This window comes from Scyliorhinus canicula, chromosome 12, assembly GCF_902713615.1.
Source record: "Scyliorhinus canicula chromosome 12, sScyCan1.1, whole genome shotgun sequence".
Taxonomy (NCBI): domain Eukaryota; kingdom Metazoa; phylum Chordata; class Chondrichthyes; order Carcharhiniformes; family Scyliorhinidae; genus Scyliorhinus; species Scyliorhinus canicula.
The window spans coordinates 11,663,748-11,684,702 of NC_052157.1; positions in this window are offsets into that span (position 1 = coordinate 11,663,748).

Consider the following 20,955-nt stretch of genomic DNA (forward strand, 5'->3'; position numbering starts at 1 on the left):
GAGAAATTTGGGCTCTTGCAGTCTGACTCGTTCAGACACCTGACTTTCCCTGTGGTGCCGCCAACTTTGATGGAGGGGGTTCTTTCGCTTGCACAGTCGGAGGAGGAAGGGCGTACCTCGGGTATCCATGGAAGGCCAAGTTGGAGGAGGAGTTGGGGCTGGTGTTGGACAATGGGGTGTGGAGTGAGTCCTTGTGGTGGGAGAACCCTACCCCCTTGTGTGTAAAGCTTGGCTTAATGCAGCTTAAAGTAGTGTATAGGGCTCATTTAACTAGGTCCAGGATGAGTAGGTTTTTTGCGGGAGTGGAGAACAAATGTGAGAGTTGTGGGAAAAGTCCGGCCAACCATGTCTTCTGGCCATGTTCGAAGCTAGTGGGGTTTTGAATATCCTCGAGCACCATGTCGGCGATTCTGAAAAATGAACTGGAATCCTGCCCCTTAGTGGCCATATTTGGGGTGTCAGACTTGCCAGAGCTGTAAGAGGGTGCGGGAGCCAATGTCCTGGCCTTCTCTTCGCTGATTTCTCTTAGGTTAATGCTGATGGGATGGAGGTCAGCTTCTCCACCCAGTGCCGCAGCGGCTGAGAGATCTGATGGAGTTCCTATACCTCGAGAAAGTAGAGTAAACTGAGGAAAGCAATTGGGTTCTACTGAAGATGGCAGCCGGTTATTCTGTATTTCAAAGAGCTGGTCACCATTAGTTGCTGAAGGAAGGGGGAGTGGAGGGATCTATGGGGTTGTTTTTTTCAGTAGGGCTGAGGTTTCGGTGGGATGTGTTTTGATGTTACATACAAAATGGAAAATGTTTGAATAAAAATGTATTTTTAAAATATATATTGACATCGTGCGAGTTATTTTTCCTTTGCACATCATGGTTTCCACAGCCTGCCCCAGCTCCATGGTTGATTCCTATTCCATACATAATGGAATAGGCTAAAAATCATTTTTGTAAAAGTTGGGGAAAATTTTCATTTGTTTAATGTGATGCACTACTATAAACATCATTGAATGTAACACTGCCACTGTGTTTTAATGATCATAGAATCCCTCTAGTGCAGAAAGAAGCCATTCGGCCCATCGGGTCTGCACCAAAATTTCGAAAGACTACCCTACCTCTGCCTAATCTCCGGCCCTGTAACCCCACCCTAAGGGGCAATTGGTCATGGTCAATCCACCTAACCTGCACATCTTTGGAATGTGGGAGGAAACGAGCACCCGGAGGAAACCAATGCAGGCACTGGGAGAATGTGCAAACTCCACGCAGTTTCCATCTCCCGGCATACAAGCAGAAACTCGAGTGGGGGAATCCAGCTAAGAAGGTCATGCAGTGCTGATTCGAGGAAACAGAAAAGCTCCTGCGTGACTGCTTAGAGACAGTGGACTGGTCCATATTCAAGAACTCAGCGACCAAATGAAATGAGTATGCCACCACCGTCACAGACATCATCAGCAAATGTGTGGATGACTGCGTGCCAAAGAAAGTCCATACGTTCCCCAACCGGAAACCATGGCTCAATCACGAGATTGACTCCCTACTGAAGGACAGATCTGAGGCGTTCAAGTCAGACGACCCTGACCTATACAAGAAATCCAGGTACGACCTCCGCAAAGCCATCCGAGATGCCAAGAGAGAATATCAAACCAAGCTAAAGTCACAGACACTTTCGGTGGTTGTGGCAAGGACTAAATGAAATAACGGGCTACAAAGCGAAGCCGAGCAGTATCTCCGGCAGCAGCGCACCCCTCCCCGTTGACCTCAAGGCATTCAATGCTCTGTTCGAGCAGGTAACGGGCAACACGGTAACATTGTGGTTAGCACAATTGCTTCACAGCTCCAGGGTCCCAGGTTCGATTCCGGCTTGGGTCACTGTCTGTGCGGAGTCTGCACATCTTCCTCATGTCTGCGTGGGTTTCCTCCGGGTGCTCCGGTTTCCTCCCACAGTCCAAAGATGTGTAGGTTCGGTGGATTGGCCACGCTAAATTGCCCTTGGTGTCCAAAATTGCCCTTAGTGTTGGGTGGGGTTACTGGTTGTGGGGATAGGGTGGAGGTGTTGACCTTGGGTAGGGTGCTCTTTCCAAAAGCCGGTGCAGACTCGAAGGGCTGAATGGCCTCCTTCTGCACTGTAAATTCTATAACGTAAAATTCTATAAGGTAACCAACAATCCGCTGTCGAATGCCCCAGCAGCCCATAACTCACCCAAACCCACCATCACAGCTTCCGAAGTCAGATCGGCCTTCCTGAAAGTGAACCCTCGGAAGGCGACGAGCCTGGATGGGATCCCTGGTCGTGCACTCAGAGCCTGCGCGGACCAGCTGGCAAGGTGTTTTCAGACATCTTTAACCTGTCCCTACTCCACTCCGATGTCCCCACCTGTTTCATGAAGACCACCATCATACCGGTGCCAAAGAAGAACCAGGAAATGTGCCTCGATGACTACCGTCCGGTGGCCCTGACTTCAGTCCTAATGCAGTGCTTCGAGAGGTTGATCATGAAGCGCATCATCTCTATACTCCCAGAACGCCTTGATCCACAGCAATTTGCATACTGTCGCAACCGGTCCACAGCAGACACCATTTCCCTGGCCCTACAGTCATCCCTAGAGCATCTCGACAACAAGGACTCCTACATCAGACTCCTATTTATTGACTACAGCTCCACCTTCAACACCATAATCACAGCCAAGCTCATATCAAAGCTCCAAAACCTAGGACTTGGCTCCCCACTGGATCCTCGATTTTCTGACTAACAGACCACAATTAGTTAGAATGAACAATAACACCTCCTCCACTATAGTCCTCAATACCGGGGCCCCGCAAGGCTGCGTACTTAGCCCCCTACTCTACTCCCTGTACACAGATGACTGCGTGGCAAAATCTGGTTCCAACTCCATCTACAAGTTTTCTGACGATATGACCATAGTGGGCTGGATCTCGAACAACGACGTGTCAGAATACAGGAGGGAGATAGAGAACCTGGTGGAGTGGTGAAGCGACAACAATCTCTCCCTCTATGCCAGCAAAACTAAAGAGCTGGTCATTGACTTCAGGAAGCAAAGTACTGTACACACCCCTGTCAGCATCAACAGGGCTGAGGTGGAGATGGTTAGCAGTTTCAAATTCCTAGGGGTGCACATCACCAAAAATCTGTCCTGGTCCACCCACGTCAACGCTACAACCAAGAAAGCTCAACAGCGCCTATACTTCCTCAGGAAACTAAGGAAATTCAGCATGTCCACATTAACCCTTACCAAGTTTTACAGATGCACCATAGAAAGCATCCTATCGGGCTGCATCACAGCCTGGTATGGAAACTGCTCAGCCCAGGACCGCACGAAACTTGAGTCGTGAACACTGCCCAGTCCATCACAACCTGCCAGCCATCCATTGACTCCATCTACACCTCCCGCTGCCTGGGGAAAGTGGGCAGCATAATCAAAGACCCCTCCCACCTGGCTTAATCACTCTTCCAATTCCTTCCATCGGACAGGAGATACAGAAGCCTGAGAACACGCCAAGCTGGGAATTGAACCTTGGACCCTGGAGGTGTGAAGGAATTGTGCTAACCACCATGCTATCGTGCCGCCCAAGTAAGCAAACCTGTTATGTTCTGTGAGCAGTGCAGATTCCCGTCAGTACTGCACTAAATTGTGTTGCAAGACTGGAGTCCACAATGAGATTTCAGGTTAATCTAGCACTTGCAGGTTTAAGAGATTTAATTTTTCAATCTATTTAATTTTGTTAGACAAAATAATGGTTGCTGGTGGAAAGCTCTATCCCCTCTCCAGAGACTGTCAGAACTGACTAACGGCACCTAAATGTGTGCTGGAGATAAAAGCAACTTCAGCAAAGCCCTGAAGTGTAAAAGGACAAGCTGTGAACAGATGGGACGGTGGTGGTGAGGGCTTTCAACCCCGAGGAGAGGATGTACTATTAAGTCATAAAACTGCAACTTTTGATGATTCTGGAAAGTGACTAGCAGCAGCTCAGCTCTCTGCAAGGAAAAATTGATTTACTTAATATCTGCAAAATGGTTACATTTATGTTGCTGTGATGCCAGGACAAAAATGAGGGCTGCACTGTGTTTTCTGCTGCCAGATGTCTTTTGGCGACCAAGAACAAATGTTGATTTGCTCACATTTCCTTTCCTACTGCAACGGCATTTATTTACAATCTTGAGTCAGGCCAGGAAAAAAAATTGTACGTGCGTTGTCTTGGTAACAAATTTGAATTTTCAGCTGCATGATTTGTGACCTATCAGAATTTGTGATGTCTTTTAAGACCCATCATTGGATTTAAATGGAAATTCTTACAGCAAAGGAGGATTTGACTTGCAGAATCTTTCTGAATGTTTGCATTGTGTATTAGTTGTACAAAGCTCTTCAATCAAAGAACACGCTTGGTTCAATTTAAAATGTTCTATATTTAATGGCTGATTTTTTTTTTCCAGCTACAATTCCCATTGCTTTTGACATTTTAGTTCTCCAACAAATAGCCTGCAAAGCTTCAGATAACAACTTCAGTACTGATACCGAGATCATAAATCCCTCGTATGGCATTCTCATACTGAAGGGAAGCATTAATCAACCCATTATTTCCTTTTGGTTGGGTGCAGATGCAAATTGGACACCAAGTGACCATCTTGTGTCAATACCCAATTTATTTTTCCCTGGTCCAATGCAAAACATCGTCAATTTGGCTGAAATTACAATTTGCTTGTGCCAGGAAAGAGTGAATAAGTGAACATTCGAAAGATCGTAGGGCTATTTATGCTCCTGCCTACTTCTGTGCACGTTATTTACACAACTATAAGGTTTGAACTTCAGATCAGCAAACATGCATTTTGTTTGTTACACGTCTGCAAGAACATTACACGTCTGCAAGAACAATTCCCTAACAGACAACCATCTATCTGATATCCAGAACTGTTCAACAAGAAATGGGTCTTCAATGCTGAGGACTAGAATACTCAGTTACGCAATATGCATTTAGAGCAGGCATTTTCAAAATGGGGGTCGCGACCAGCAGGTTGGTCGCGGGTGGGTGTCGGTAGGATCGTGGAGCCAGCAACATATCCAATCGCAGGAATTCACGCGCAGCAGCCAGCTTTTAACAATGCCGGCTGCGAGCGGCTTTGAAAATGGCGGCCACGACCAGCTACAAAAATGCGGGGACACTGCGCATTCGTGTCCATGCATCAGTGCGCATGCGGCCCAAGAGTGTTGGGACCTGAACCTGGGATCAAAGTGCAATCGCGGCATGCTGGCGGCTGATTGCGTGGTGATCAACGATGATGAACAAGTTTATGACCTCAATCTGTTTTGTATTCCTAAACATTACTGAGAGAATCTGGAGAGAGTATATATTCCTCATGGTTTAATCATGGACAGAATTGAACGTTTGGCAAGGGATATAATGAAAGCCATGGGACACCATCACATCGTCGCCCTCTGTGTACTAAAGGGTGGCCATAAGTCTTTTTGCTGACCTTTTAGACGACATCAAAGCATTGAATCGAAACAGGTGGACCAGTCAATCCCAATAACGGTGGACTTCATCCGCTTGAAGATTTACTGAAATGAGCAGTCAACAGGGGAGTTACTCAGAGTTTACGAACTGAGGTATGAAATCCATGCTCTCCTGTGAACCTGATTGGAGTCAGATCATGAGGACCAAGCAGGCTCACCTCGCGCATTTAATGTAAGAGAAAATAGTGGGTTACGAATGTCAATTGACGTGGGTCGCGCAGGTCGACTGGCGTGGGTCGTGAAGTTTGGCTGGCGTGGGTTGCAAAGTTCGGCCGGCATTGGTCGCCAAGGTGGACTGGCATACGTCGTGTCGACTGGCATGGGTCGCGAAGTTTGGCAGGTGTGGGTCGCGAAGGTTGGCCACTTGGTAAAAATGGTCCCTGGAAAAAACGTTTGAAAACACTGATTTAAGAGGACACCCAAGTCAGATATATTGAACTGCACACCAAAGTACTGCTGTCTGGAAAACCTCAGACACTTCAACCAGTTTATTATTCAAAACATTTTACCCAGGTCGTGTACTCAGATCCTCCATGGACTAACGGATGAGTGTGTTCGCGAACATCCTCCACCACTCCCTACATCTCCGAGGTTCCCACCTGCTTCAAGAAGACCACCATCATGCCAGTGCCAAAGAAGAACCAGGCAATGTGCCTCAACGACTACCGTCTGGTGGCCTTGACATCTATCATTATGATGTACTTTGAGAGGTTGGTCATAAGACACATCAACTCCATACTCCCAATTCGCATACCGCCACAACCAGTCCACAGCAGCCACCATCTCCTTGGCCCTATACTCATCCCTGGTGCATCGCAACAACAAGGACTCCTACATCAGACTCCTATTTATTGACTACAGTTCCGCCTTCAACACCATAATCCCAGCCAAGCTCATGTCAAAACTCCAAAACCTAGGACTTGGCTCCTCCCTCTGCAACTGGACCCTCAACTTCCTGACCCATAGACCACAATCAGTAAGGATAAACAACAGCACCTTCTCCACAATAGTCCTCAGTACCGCAAGGCTGCATACTTGGCTTCAACTTGATCAACAGATTTGCTGATGAAACGACCGTTGACCGATGAGTCGGAGTGCAGGAGGGAGATAGAGAACATAGTAGCATGGTGTAATGTCCACAATCTCTCCCTCAACGCCAGAAAAACTAAAGAGCTGCTCATTGACTTCAGGAAGTGAAGTATCGTACACACACCTGTCAGCATCAATGGTGGAGATGGTTGACAGCTTCACATTCCTGGATGTGCAAATCACAAACAATCTGTCCTCGTCCACTCATGTTGATGCTATACCCAAGAAAGCACAACAGTGCCTCTGCTTCCTCAGGAAACTAAGGAAATTTGGCATGTTCACATTGTCTCTTACCAATTTTTACAGGTGCACCACAGAAAGCATCCTATCTGGTTGCATCACAGCCTGTCATGGCAACTGCTCAGCCCAAGACTGTAAGAAACTACAGAGAGTCGTGAACACAGCCCAGTCCATCACACCTCCCATCCATTGACTCTGTCTACACCTCCCGCTGTGTTGGGAAAGCGGGCAACATAATCAAAGACACCTCCCACCGGGGTTAATCTCTCTACCAACCTCTTCCATTGGGCAGGAGATGCAAAAGTCTGAGAACCCACACTAACAGGTTCAAAAAATGCTTCAAAAAATGCTTCACAGCTCCAGGGTCCCAGGTTTGAATCCCGGCTTGGATCACTCTGTGTGGAGTCTGCACGTTCTCCCCGTGTGTGCGTGGGTTTCCTCCGGGTGCTCTGGTTTCCTCCCACAGTCCAAAGATGTGAAGGTTAGGTGAATTGGCCAGGCTAAATTGCCCTCGGGGTCCAAATTTCTCTGAGTGTTAGGTGGGATTACTGGGTTATGGGGATAGGGTGCAGGTGTGGGCTTGGGTAAGGTGCTCTTTCCAGGGGCCAGTGCGGACACGATGGGCTGAGTGGCCTCCTTCTGCCCTGTAAATTCTATGAAATCTATGAAAAACAGTTTCTTCCCCACTGTTACCAGCCTGCTGAATGACCCTCTTAAGGACTGAACTGATCTCTCCACGCATCTTCTCTACTGAGTAGTACTACACTCCGTATGCTTCACCCGACGTCTGTGTATTTACATTGTTCATTCCTATGTCCTCGTTGTTCATGTATGGAACAATCTGCCTGAACTGTACATAGAACAATACTTTTCGCTGTACCTCGGTACACGTGACAATAAATCAAATCCAAATCTGAAGGTGCCTTTATGTGCGAGATGGACAAATTTATTATTAAACACAGTAAATTCCCCCCTTAAATTATCCCATCTACAATAATTGCAAGATTCCTATTGCTACCCGTGCCGATGAACTCAAACAAGCTGCGGGTTAAATTCTGAGTCTCGACCTCAGTCTGGGAAGGTGGGTTTCACACACTTCTTCCTTCTATCCTCTGCTACGCTGTAAAATCTCCTCTGTTGCCTCTGCACCAATTCTTTGCTGGGGCGGGTCCTTTCTGGAAAGTTCACTGACCTTCAGCCAATGAGGTCTCTGGACAGAGGTCACAACATCCAATGGAGTTGCCAATTGCAATTCATTTTTAAAAAAATTTAGAGTACCCAATTCTTTTTTTTTCCCAATTAAGGGGCAATTTAGCATGTCCAATCCATCTAACCTGCACATCTTTGGGTTGTGGGGGTGAAACCCACGCAAACACGGGGAGAATGTGCAAACTCCACACGGACAGTGACCCAGAGCCAGGATCGAACCTGGCAACAGGGCTAACCCACTGCGCCAGTGTGCTGCCTACCAATTGCAATTCTGCAGGACACCAGGAACCCACCTCCAAGGGTCCATCTCCAGGTACGCTGTTCACATGTAACCTTTCTGGGGCTGTTTAGCACACTGGGCTAAATCACTGGCTTTGAAAGCAGACTAAACAGGCCAGCAGTACGGTTCGATTCCCATAACAGCCTCCCCAAACAGGCGCCGGAATGTGGCGTCTAGGGGCTTTTCACAGTAACTTAATCTGAAGCCTACTCATGATAATAAGCAATTTTCATATCATTTTATTTCATTACTCCATATACAGTAATGGCAGGAAATCTGGGCGTCAGAAAATCTAGCTTCATTTGGGCAACCCACGACAATCGAGCCGTTTGAATGGACCAAATTATCTCCTGATGTCTTGTGTCGCAGACGACACAAGGATTGGCCAATTGTTGGACAGTGTAGAGGCCAGCTACAATCTACAGAATGATATATATGGATTGGTGGAGTGGCCGATAAAGTGGCAGATGAAATTTAACACAGGGAAGTGTGTGATGCATTTAGGTCAAACAGTTATAAGGGTGGACAGGGAGCGCGCAGCGTCTTACCGTGTCAGGGTGTACGAAGCTTTCCGTGCTCCCGGAGTCCAGCAATTCGGTCGCTGCTGCGCGGCACAGCAGCGACCGATTTGGTCTGGCAGACCGTCGAAAAATGGCCCCCCTTCCCGCAGCTCTTACAAAGGGCGGAGCGAGCTGGGCAGCGCGGGCGGGGGTGTTTGGCAAGCCCACAGAAATAGCAGCGGGGCCCCGTGGACTTGTCGGGGCGTCCCACAGCGCAGGCCTGAGGGGGGTCGGGAGTGGCGGATGGCAGTGGGGAAGCGTGCCAGGAGGCCCAGGGCGCTGCAGTGCGGCTGGGGACATAGGCGCGGGCGTTTAAGTTGGCGACCTCCAGGGAGGTGGAGAGAGTCCGTGCCTCAGTTAGGCTGCGGTCGTCTTTTTCCAGCAGCCGCTGGCAGATAGCGGCGGACTGCATCCCAGCCACGTAAGCATCTCTGATTAAAAGTTCCATGTGCTCAGTGGCTGAAACTTGGAGGCAGGCGCAATTCCTCCCCAGGACAGCGAGGGCCCGGTAAAAATCATCTAAGGACTCACGGGTGTACACTAGGTTTACCGGCTTAAGAAATTGTCCTTTTAGCGTATCCATGGCCACGTCATATTCCTTTTCTTCCTCTATCATCGCGTAGGCCGCCATGCCCACGCTGGAATGGAGAATATGAAGTTTCTGTGCCATGGTGGGGGGGCTGCTTGCGGTCGCCAGGTAGCTATCGAAACACGCCAGCCAATGCTTGAAGATTGCCGATGCGTTCGGAGTTTGCGGGCTGATGCGGAGGCAGTCAGGCTTGATCCGGAGCTCCATCTTCAAATTTCTAGTATATTAAATTGATGTACCATCAATTGAACGTGAGACGAGTTGCTGAACAAAGGTATGGCTTTAATATACTAGATGTTAAGCCCTGCGGTCGATTACAGTAGAAGGACGACCGCCGGGAGTACTGGGTATTTATACCCCGCCCTGGAGGCGGGGTTAACCCAGCCTCTCGATCAATCGGGGAGCCGTCATATGACTGGTCTCAACCAACCGGTCGAGAGGCACATGACCGACCAGGGCCAATGGTAAGCCGGTGTTCTGCACCAATGGCAGGCAGCTATGCTAATCATACCACCACAAGGAGAAAATTGTTTACCTTGTGGAGAATTCTAGAACCAGGGACATAGATTCAAGATAAGTGACAGAAGGTGGTAGAGGGGACACGACAAATAACTTTTTTACACAGAAGGTAGTGGGAGTCTGGAATTCGCTGCCTGAGTTGGTGGTGGAGGCAGAGACCCTAAACTAGTTTCAAAAAGTACCTGGATCTGCACCTTAAGTGCTGTAAGATACAGGGTTATGGATCAGGTGCAGGAAGGTGGGGTTAGAAAGGGCACCTGAGTGTCCCGGGCAGGTGTGGACAAGATGGGCTGAATGGCCTCCTTCTGTGATTCTATGACACAGGGCAGGCCCAGACTGGTCCTGTCTGCTCAGTGCCTTCAAACTTGGCTGTTCAAAATCCCATGAGGCCTGCCTGTGGGCGTGATTTAAAATGTCCAATTTTTCATATAAAGTAGTATTGTTCTCTCCTTTTCCACATTTTCTCCCAAATTTACACCCACCAACAATAAACAATAAGCAGTAACGAATATAATCTCAATCCCTTTATCAATAACATCGATCCCATCCTCCCACCAACCCCCCAAACATTTGCCTGCATGTTAACATAAACAAATAACAAAAAGGAATCACCCATAGTCACCATTAACACATACAGTCGCCCTCCTCCCACCCCCCCCCAACTAATGTTTGATCTCCAATTCTCAAAAGTGCATAATGAATAATGCCCATGAATTGTAGAACCCCTCCATCCTTCCCCTCTGTTCAAATTTGACCTTTTCAAGAGTCAAGAATTCCAGCAGGTTTCCCCCCTCCCCCCCCCCCCCCCCCCCCTCCACACCAGGGTACAGGGTGGGGAGGTTGATCTCCTTCCCAACAGGATCCGCCTTCGGGCGATCAACGAGGCGAAGGCTACAACATCTGCCTCCGCACCCGTTTCCAACCCCGGCTGGTCCGACATCCCGAATATGGCCTCCCGAGGGCCCGGGTCCAGTGTCACGTGCACCACTTTAGAGATGACCCAAAACACCTCCTTCCAGTAATCCTCCAGCTTTGGACAGGACCAAACCATATGAATGTGGTTTGCGGGGGGCCCCCTGCAACGTTCACACACATATTCTTCCCCCCTCAAAGAATCCGCTCATCCTCGCCCTCGTGAGGTGTGCTCTGTATTCCACCTTCAGCTGGATCAGCCCCAACCTCGCGCACAAGGTGGCGGTGTTCACTCTCAGGAGCACCTCACCTGAATTGCAGAACCTCTATTGCATTTGGCGGAGCACCTCACACCAGACCCCCTCCTCTATACCCTCCCCCAACTCTTCCTCCCACTTTGCTTTGATCCCTTCCAGTGGTCCCGTCTCCTCTTCCAAAATAGTCCCGTAAACCACCAACGCTACCCCCTTCTCCAGTCCCCCTGTCATCAGCACTTCCTCCAGCAATATGGAGGCCGGCTCCACCGGGAAGCTTTGTATCTCCTTCCTGGCAAAATCTCGAACCTGCATGTATCTAAACATTTCCCCCTGCTCCGGCCCATACTTCGCTCCCAGGTCCTTCAATACTGCAAACCGACCCCAAAGAAACAAATTTTATTAGTGTCTTGATCCCCTTCTCCTCCCATGTCTGAAAATTTCCATCCCACTTCCCTGGCTCAAATCTATGGTTCCCCCAAATCGGCATTTCCCTTGACCCTGCCCCCAACCCGAAGTGCTGGCGAAACTGCCTCCACATTCTCAATGAAGCTATTACTACCGGACTCCCTGAGTATTTCCCCGGGGCCGTCGGGAGCAGCGCTGTTGCTAGCGCCTTCAATCCCGACCCCCTCCATTCTGACCCATTGGGAGTCATCCCCTCTGACCCAGCACCGTACCTTCTCCACATTCACCGCCCAGTAATGATACATCAGATTCGGAAGACCCAAACCCCCTGCCTGCCTGCCTTCATCTCTGTAGTAGCACCTTTCTAATTCTGGCCGCCTCCCCCTCCCCCGCCCCCCATATGAACGAGGTAATCATTCCTTCAATCTCTCTAAAAAATGCATTTGGCAAGAAAATCGGAAGGCATTGGAAAATAAACCGAAATCCCATTTATAAAAATTAATTCATTTTTTTCTCCCCCTCCAACTTCCCGTAGTCCCATCAGACCATTCTCTCCATAATCCCTCTATTCCATTGCCCCCTTCAGCATATCAACTGTCTGCCCTACTCCCCATCCTCTTCCATCTCCTGGTCCTCTGCATCTCTCCCTTTTCCCCATCACCCTACTACCTCACGGGGCCTCACGGTAGCATGGTGGTTAGCATCAATGCTTCACAGCTCCAGGGTCCCAGGTTCGATTCCCGGCTGGGTCACTGTCTGTGTGGAGTCTGCACGTCCTCCCCGTGTGTGCGTGGGTTTCCTCCAGGTGCTCCGGTTTCCTCCCACAGTCCAAAGATGTGCGGGTTAGGTGGATTGGCCATGCTAAATTGCCCGTAGTGTAAGGTTAATGGGGGGATTGTTGGGTTACGGGTATAAGGGTTACGTGGGGTTAAGTAGGGTGATCATTGCTCGGCACAACATCGAGGGCCGAAGGGCCTGTTCTGTGCTGTACTGTTCTATGTACCCATCATCCTGTCATCTGCATCAACAGCAGTCCTCCTCCATCTCCAATTCTTCATTTAAAGTGTACAATTATAGATCAGGCCTAAAATGCAGGCCGTTGTCCATTTTACCACAGTACCCGGTGCTATTCTGGTGTGCATTAGCCTCGAGCAATATCGTCTATTCCCTACTATATTAGTGTAATGTTTCCATTTTCCACTGGAGTCATCGTACAGCCCGAGTGAGTTTGTATAAAATTATGGATAATTTTATGCTGAGAATCTTTTTGGCAAGAACCAAGAAGGCAGCCCATCTACATATGTTTGATAGCCAGTAAAAAAGGAAACTTTCCGCCTAGATCAATGGGATTAAAGAAAAACCAAGTTTGTGGCTCTCGATTCAGTATAGCCGCCATTCCTTTTGATAAATTTAACATTTCTGTTGCAGAGCAGCTTTCGTCAAAGAAATATAGGAAATGTTGGAAGGAATTGTTGGTAAGAAGGCAGAAGTCCAGATGGTTCTCTTTCTACAATCTTGATGGCCGCATGATACAATGATTATGGAGTTGTTAACAATCACAGTAAGGGCAGCACGGTGAAACAGTGGTTAGCATTGCTGCCGACGGCGCTGAAGACCCGGGTTCAAATCCCGGCCCTGGGTCACTCTCCGTGAGGAGTTTGCACATTCACACCCCAAAAATTGTGCAGGATAGGTGGATTGGCCATGCTAAATTGCCCCTTAATTGGATAAAGTAATTGGGTACTCTAAATTTATATTTAAAAAAAACAATCGCAGCAATGAATATCAATTAGTCTGCATTAAACCCAGACATGGCGTGCCAAAAACACAGTGGTTTGGGGGCTTTGGGAGCCATGCAGATCCAAAGGCACCTGTTCTTCCCAAGCATGCTACACTTCCATCACATGGCATGTCTCAAATTACTCATGCACTGCATCCCAGGGCATCATGGTAGCACAGTGGTTAGCACTGTTTCTTCACAGCATCAGGAACCCCGCTTCAATTCCCAGATTGTGCCACTCTGTGGGGAGTCTGCACGTTCTCCCCATGTCTTCTTGGGCTTCCTCCAGGTGCTCCGGTTTCCTCCCACAAGTTCCGAAAGACGTGCTTGTTAGGTGAATTTGACATTCTGAATTCTCCCTCCGTGTACCAGAACAGTTGCAACCTGCCTCCGTGCAAAGTTCCTCACCTGCAGATAGCGGAGCCCATTCCACCTGGCAGCTCAAACACCTCCTCCAAGCACGGAAAGCTGCCGTCCTCTAACCGCTCAATCCCAGCTCGCAGCCACCTCCAAAACCTGGGGCTGGTTTAGCTCAGTGGGCTTGATAGCTGGTTTATGATGCAGAACAAGGCCAGCAGCGTGGGTTCAATTCCCGTACCAGCTTACCCGAACAGGTGCCAGAATGTGGTGACTAGGGGCTTTTCACAGTAACTTCATACTTGTGACAATAAAAGATTATTATTATTAACCACCCATCTTGCTCCCCCGGAATATACCGGTGATTGCCACAAATTGGAGTCCATACTGATGTTCTCTCCACTCCCTTGTGCTTCCACCACTGTTCCCATACCCTCAAAGCCGCCACCACCTCAGAGCTTGTGGAGTACCGAGCCAGCAAAATAGGCTAGCGTTTATTGCCCATCCCCAGTTGCCTTCAGAAGGTGGTGGTGTGTTACCTTCTTGAACTGTTGCAGTCCCTAAGGTGTATGTACACCCACTGTGCTATTAGGGAGGGAGTTCCAGGATTTCGACCCAGTGACAGTGAAGGAACTGCGATATAGTTCCAAGTGAGGGTGGTGAGTGACTTGGAGGGGAACGTCTAGTTGGTGTAGTTCCAGGTACATGCTGCTCTTGTCCTTCTAGATGGTACTGGCCATGGATTTGGAAGGTGCTGCCTAAGGAACCTTGGTGAGTTACTGCGGTGCATCTTGTGGATGGTACACACGGCTGCCACTGTTCATCTGGTGAAGGATTTGAATGTGGAAGGGTCAGCAATCAAGCGGGCTGCTTTGTCCTAGGTGGTGTTGAGCTTTTTGAGTGTTGTTGGAGCTGCACTCATCCAGGCAAGTGGAATGTACTCCATTACACTCCTGACTTGTAGATGGTGGACAGGCTTTGGGGAGGTCAGGAGATGAGTTACTCGCCAAAGGATTCCTAGCCTTTGACCTGCCGTTGTAGCCACAGTATTATTTGTGGCTAGTCCAGTTCAGTTTCTGATCAATGGTAATCCCCAAGATGTTGATTGTGGGAGATTCAGCGATGGTAATGCCATTGAATGTCAAGGGCGATGCTTAGATCTTCTCTTGTAGGAGACGGTCATTTTGTGCCGATTTTGATGAGTGGAATACTATCCCACCAGAGTCGGCAATAATGTTGCTATATTTACTAGCTGTAAATATGGCAGTCAATAAGGTTGCCCTTCTTTTGCCTAGATATTGATATTATATTGCTTTCCGAGTCGCCAGGTATCAAATGATACCACCACAAGGTTCAACCGGATATCGATCAAAGACCCAACAACCAGTTAGTTAGTTCAAGTTCAATAATACTTTATTTACACACAAGACTAACTTATACATGCAACATAAACACTATGAGCTAAATTACACTGAACGCTATGACAACCTGTACTTAACTTCAGGCACCCGGCTTAGGTCAGAGGCCTTGGTTCCAATCTGGAGCGGCTGGGTCTGGAGAAGTAACTGCGGTTCAGCTAGGTTCATCCATCTGGTAGCGAGCGTTGAACATAGACTTGCTTCTGGTCATGGTGCTACAGTTGGAGATAGACGTTGCCGGAGCGCAAGGTCCAAAAGAGCTCGAACACATGGCAGTGTCTCTCTTTATCCTTGGGGAATTCCGTCAGACTTCGATCACTGCCTTCGATCTGCGCCAATATAGGGGCGAGTGCCTTGATGGCTAGGCGTGTCCTAAGCGGTCATTGACCTTGGCTGTTTATGCTTCCTGAGTAAAGGGACTGGCACCTGTGTGTCTGGAATTGTATCGGATACCTGAGTACCAGTCTTTTGTCTTAGGGAATTGGGTCATTAGAATGCAGATCGGCTGGGGGTTTCAATGCTGTCTGGTTCTCTGCTTACAAATATACATTTAGGTTCTGAACCTGCCTGAATCTTGTATTGGGCTTATTTCCCATTTTGCAAATGTCCATGTTTCTTTGTAAGTGGCCAACCCAGATGGCTACACATTGCCTGGCACTTGTGGGGCATAAATGTAACTTGCCACCTGTCAGCCCAAGCTTGGATATTGTCCAGGTCTTGCTGTATTTGGACATTGACAGGGCAGCACGGTGGCACAGTGGTTAGCATTGCTGCCTCCCGGCACCGAGGTCCCAGGTTCGATCTCGGCTCTGGATCACTGACCATGTGGAGTTTGCGCATTCTCCCCGTGTTCATGTGGGTTTCGCCCCCACAACCCAAAGATGTGCAGGCTAGGTGGATTGGCCATGCTAAATTGCTCCTTAATTGGAAAAAATATGAATTGGGTACTCTAAATTTATAAAAAGAAAAGTATTTGGACATTGACTGCTTAATTATCTGAGGAGTCATGAATGGTGCTGAACATTGTGCAGTCATCCGCAAACATTCCCACTTCTGACCTTATGATGGAAGGAAGGTCATTGATGAAGCAGCTGAAGATGGGCCCAAGACACTACACTGATGAACTCCTGCAGTGATGTCCTGGAGCTGAGATGATTGACCTCCAACCACCACAACCATCTTCCTTTGTGCCAGGTATGACTCCAACCAGTGGAGTGTTTTCCCCCTGATTCCCATTGACTCCAGTTTAGCTCGGGCTCCTTGATGCCGTACTCGGTCAAATGCTGCCTCGATGTCAAAGGCAGTCACTCTCACCTCACCTCTGGCATTCAGCTCTTTTATCCATGTTTGAACCAAGGCTGTAATGAGGTCAGGAGCTGAGTGTACCTGACGGAACCCAAACTGAGCATCTGTGAGCAGGTTATTGCTGAGTAAGTGCTGCTTGATAGCACTGTTGATGACTCCTTACATCACTTTGTTGATGATGGAGAGTAGACTGATAGGGCTTTAATTGGCTGGGTGGATTTGTCCTTTTTCTGGTGTACAATTTTCCACATTTTGTTTTGGAGAAGTTTGGATTTTTTAATGGCTGCATTGTGTAACATTAAGAGCTTCTGAAATCAGTGAACTCTTGGAGACATCAGGGGCGGAATTCTCCGACCCCCCGCAGGGTTGGTGAATCGCCCGGGGCCTTCGTAAATCCCGCCCCCGCCGTGGCCGGAATTCTCCGCCACCCGGGAATCGGCGGGGGCGGGAATCGCCCCCCGCCAGTCGGCGGGCCCCCCGCGGCGATTCTACGGCCCGCGATGGACCAAAGTCCCGCCGCTGTCAAACCTCTCCCACCGATGTGGTTTAAACCACCTCTGTGCCGGCGGGAGCAGGCGGCGTGGGCGAGCCCCGGGGTCCGGGGGGGGGGGGTGATTGGACCCCGGGGGGGGGGACCTCACAGTGGCCTGGCCCGCGATCGGGGCCCACTGATCGGCGGGTGGGCCTGTGCCGTGGAGGCACTCTTTTTCTTCTGCCGCGCCACAGCCTCCACCATGGCGGAGGTGGGAGAGACCCCCTCCACTGCGCATGCGCCGGTGATGACATCAGCAGCCACTGATGCTCCGGCGCATGCGCGGCATCAAGCCGACCGGCGAAGGCCTTTCGGCCCGGCTGGCGTGGCGCCAAAGGCTGTTGACGCCAGTTGACGGAGCGGGAGCCACTCTGGTGCAGGCCTAGCCCCTAAAGGTGCGGAGAATTCCACACCTTTGGGGAGGCCCGACGCCGGAGTGGTTGGCGCCACTCCGCTACGCCGGGACCCCCCGCCCCGCCGGGTAGGGGAGAATACCGCCCCAGAATACAGTACAATGTCAAAATCAAGCTAGAGCAGCAAAGAAACTGCCTTGAAACAATTGAGTGAAAGGTGACAGAAGGCATTCTTGTTAATCTCACAGTGGACACTTAAAATCCCATTTTTCTAAAAAAAAACGCATCTTGAATGACCACGATTGGAAATCAAACTTAACTGTGTTATAAAAAGACCCTGAAAATAAAACATCCATTTTGTCCACCATCTCAACTGCAACGTGTATTCTGTCACCCCATTCTTAATCCCTACAATTCAAGGAGCCGTACTAACACGGTGAACAGCATAGTTCCCTCCCAGTACAGACCAGTAATGTTGACTCTCCTGCGAGTTTCACCTTGTAAGTTTCTCATGTAAGTTTCACCTTGCTAAATGCAGCAGGTTTCAATTACAAACACACAAACACACAGTCAAAGGATTTTTTTTTTTGCCCTTCATGAAAGGCCAGAGGGATATCTACCAGGGGGAAAAATGGCCTCTTCAAACTGTCAAAAGGCAAATATGCATTATTTCTCCCAATGTTGCAGGCATTAATCAGCGTTCGGCATAACATTCATCTCAGTACAGTTGTGGAATGGAACAAACATATTAACGGATGACAGCAAGAGAAAATAACAGCAGCCCATGGAATGAACAACTAAACTGAACGCAATTCACTGAAGCCAACCAGGCCTGGTCTTGGGAGAGAAAATGTGCTGAATTCCCTGAGCCCCCGTCACAAAGGAAATCCAAAGTTTTTTTTAAAAATCTTTTTCTTTGTATTTTCAACAATTATACACATTGCCATTCATTTTCATTTACTGTACGCCATGAGGCAGCAGTGCTAACCATTGCGCCACCGTGCATTAATCTTCATGAACAACATTTGTACCATGGACACACGGCGCCGAAGACCCAGGTTCAGTCCCGGGACACTGTCCGTGTGGAGTTTGCACATTCTCCCCGTGTCTGTGTGGGTCTCACCCCCAACAACCCAAAGATGTGCAGGGGGGGGCGGGGTGGATTGGCGACGCTAAATTTCCCCTTAATTACAATTTTTTAAAAGCATTTATACCTGCATAGTGCTTTTAACGTAATAAAACCTTTGACCAAGCCCTCAGTCATCTGACCTAATAACATCTAATGTGGCTCGGTGAATATTTTGTGAAGCACTGTAGGACGTTTTATCACGTGACAGGTGCTATATAAATTTAACTTGTTGATGATCAATACATTGGTGCATCAATTGGCATAAAGACCACTTCTTTCTCCTTGGCAGCCTCATTAATGTAGCTATCTGTTTATTGCTGTCTGAACATTCTTCACACAAATGTCCTTCACAACCTTCACTTCCTTTATCTCCTTGAGATATTTTATTGCACAGGAGCACATTCTCCGTTCACACACTTCTCCTCATTCCCAGACACTCCGGCACTTTTCCAGCAATTAGTATTCCAATCTCGCATTAGCCAGGACCTCACTGCTGGGTCTGCGTCTTGGGAGTGTCTGGACTTTGATTTAATCCAATTTATGGATGACTCCTATTCTGGTCTAACCATCTTTATGATGCCAGAAATTCCACCTACCTTAGAAGTACCACTGTACAAGCACAATGAAATTATTAAAAGTGGCACTGTGTGGGTTTCCTCTCTGAACCTCTCTGCTCCAGCGATGGTTCTGGGTCTGCATCATATCTTCATGACGGGATCAGTGAAGTGAAGAACTGACTATGTAATGAATCATGGACTGAAACGCATGTCATGCTGCGGTCCAGTGAACCATGAATCATAGAAGAATCATAGAATCCCTACAGTGCAGAAGGAGGCCATTCAGCCCATCATGTCTGCACCGCTCCTCTGAAAGGGCACCCTACCTAGGGCCACTCCCCTCCCTCCTCCCCCTCCCTGTCATCCCACCTCACCTTTGGACATTTAAGGGGCAATAGATAAAAGCAAATTATTGCGGATGCTGGAATCTGAAACGAAAGGGAAAATGCTGGAAAATCTCAGCAGCTCTGGCAGCATCTGTAGGGAGAGAAAAGAGCTAACGTTTCGAGTCCAATGACTTTGACAAAGAGTCATCGGACTCAAAACGTTAGCTCTTTTCTCTCCCTATAGATGCTGCCAGACTTGTTGAGATTTTCCAGCATTTTCCCTTTCGTTTAGGGGCAATAGATCATGGCCAATCCACCTAACCTGCACATCTTTGGACTGTGGGAGGAAACCGGAGCACCCGGAGGAAAGCCAAGCCGGCAGGGAGAGAAAGTGCAAACTCCACACACACAGTTGCCCAAGGCCGGAATCGATCCTGGGGTTCCAGGAGCTGCGAGGCAGCAGTACTTTAAAAAAAAAATTTAGAGTACCCAATTCATTTTTTCCAATTAATGGGCAATTTAGTGTGTTTAATCCACCTACCCTGCACATCTTTGGGTTGTGGGGGCGAAACCCACACAAACACGGGGAGAATGTGCAAACTCCACACACACACAGCCAGGATCGAACCAGTGCTAACCACTGTGCCGCCGTGCCGCCTTCTGCTGTACTATAAAAAAAAACACGGACTGGATTCTCCGCTGCCCTAGTCGCGTGTTTCGCGGCAGCGCATCGTTCCGTGGCACCAGCAATCACTACTCCTGCTGCTTGGCAATTTCCCATTGATGGCGCCCCACTCCGCTGGGAAGACCCACGGGCAGGTATGTGCTGCTGACGGGATCAGAGAATCCCAATGGACGGAAAATTCTGGTGCACACCTTTCACAGATTTGAAATCAATCCATCCTCTATAGTCATTTCTAAAAGACTGTGCATCACACAGATATCTTTAATAAGCCAGGTAAAACCTTCCTGCCATTGGTTTATCACGAAAACCCTGCCTTATAATATGCCTGACATAACCCATGGCTTGTTTATGCATTTTTAACAGGATAAATTAAAGGGTAGCATCATGGACTATGGCTCTGAAGCCCAGACGTTTCGAGGGGGGGGGGGGGGGGGGGGGGGGGTTGAATTTTTATCCAACCCAAGCCTTCCCAAAGCCCCCACTCCACCCAATGCCACTCCCCTCTAACCTCAGCTCCTCTGGCCCATCATCGTAGATGCCCTCACTCACTCACGCACACACACTCACAAATACATACACACACTCACTCAGTCTCACACTCACAAACGCACACACTCTCACTCACAAACACTCATAGGAATTAAGAGCAGAGGTAGGCAATTCAGCCCCTCGAGCCTGCTCCGCCATTTAATCAGATCATGGCTGATCTCTTCCTGATCTCAAAACCACCTCCCTACCTGTTCCCCATATCTCTTTAAACCATTTTTAATCAGAAATATATCTATCTCCCTCTTGAAACCACTTAATGATATGGACTCCACTGCACTGTGAGGCAGCGAGTTCCACAAATTCACGACCCTCTGCAAGAGGTAGTTCCTCCTCATCTCAGTTTTAAATCTACCTCCTCTCAACCTATATCTGTGACCTCT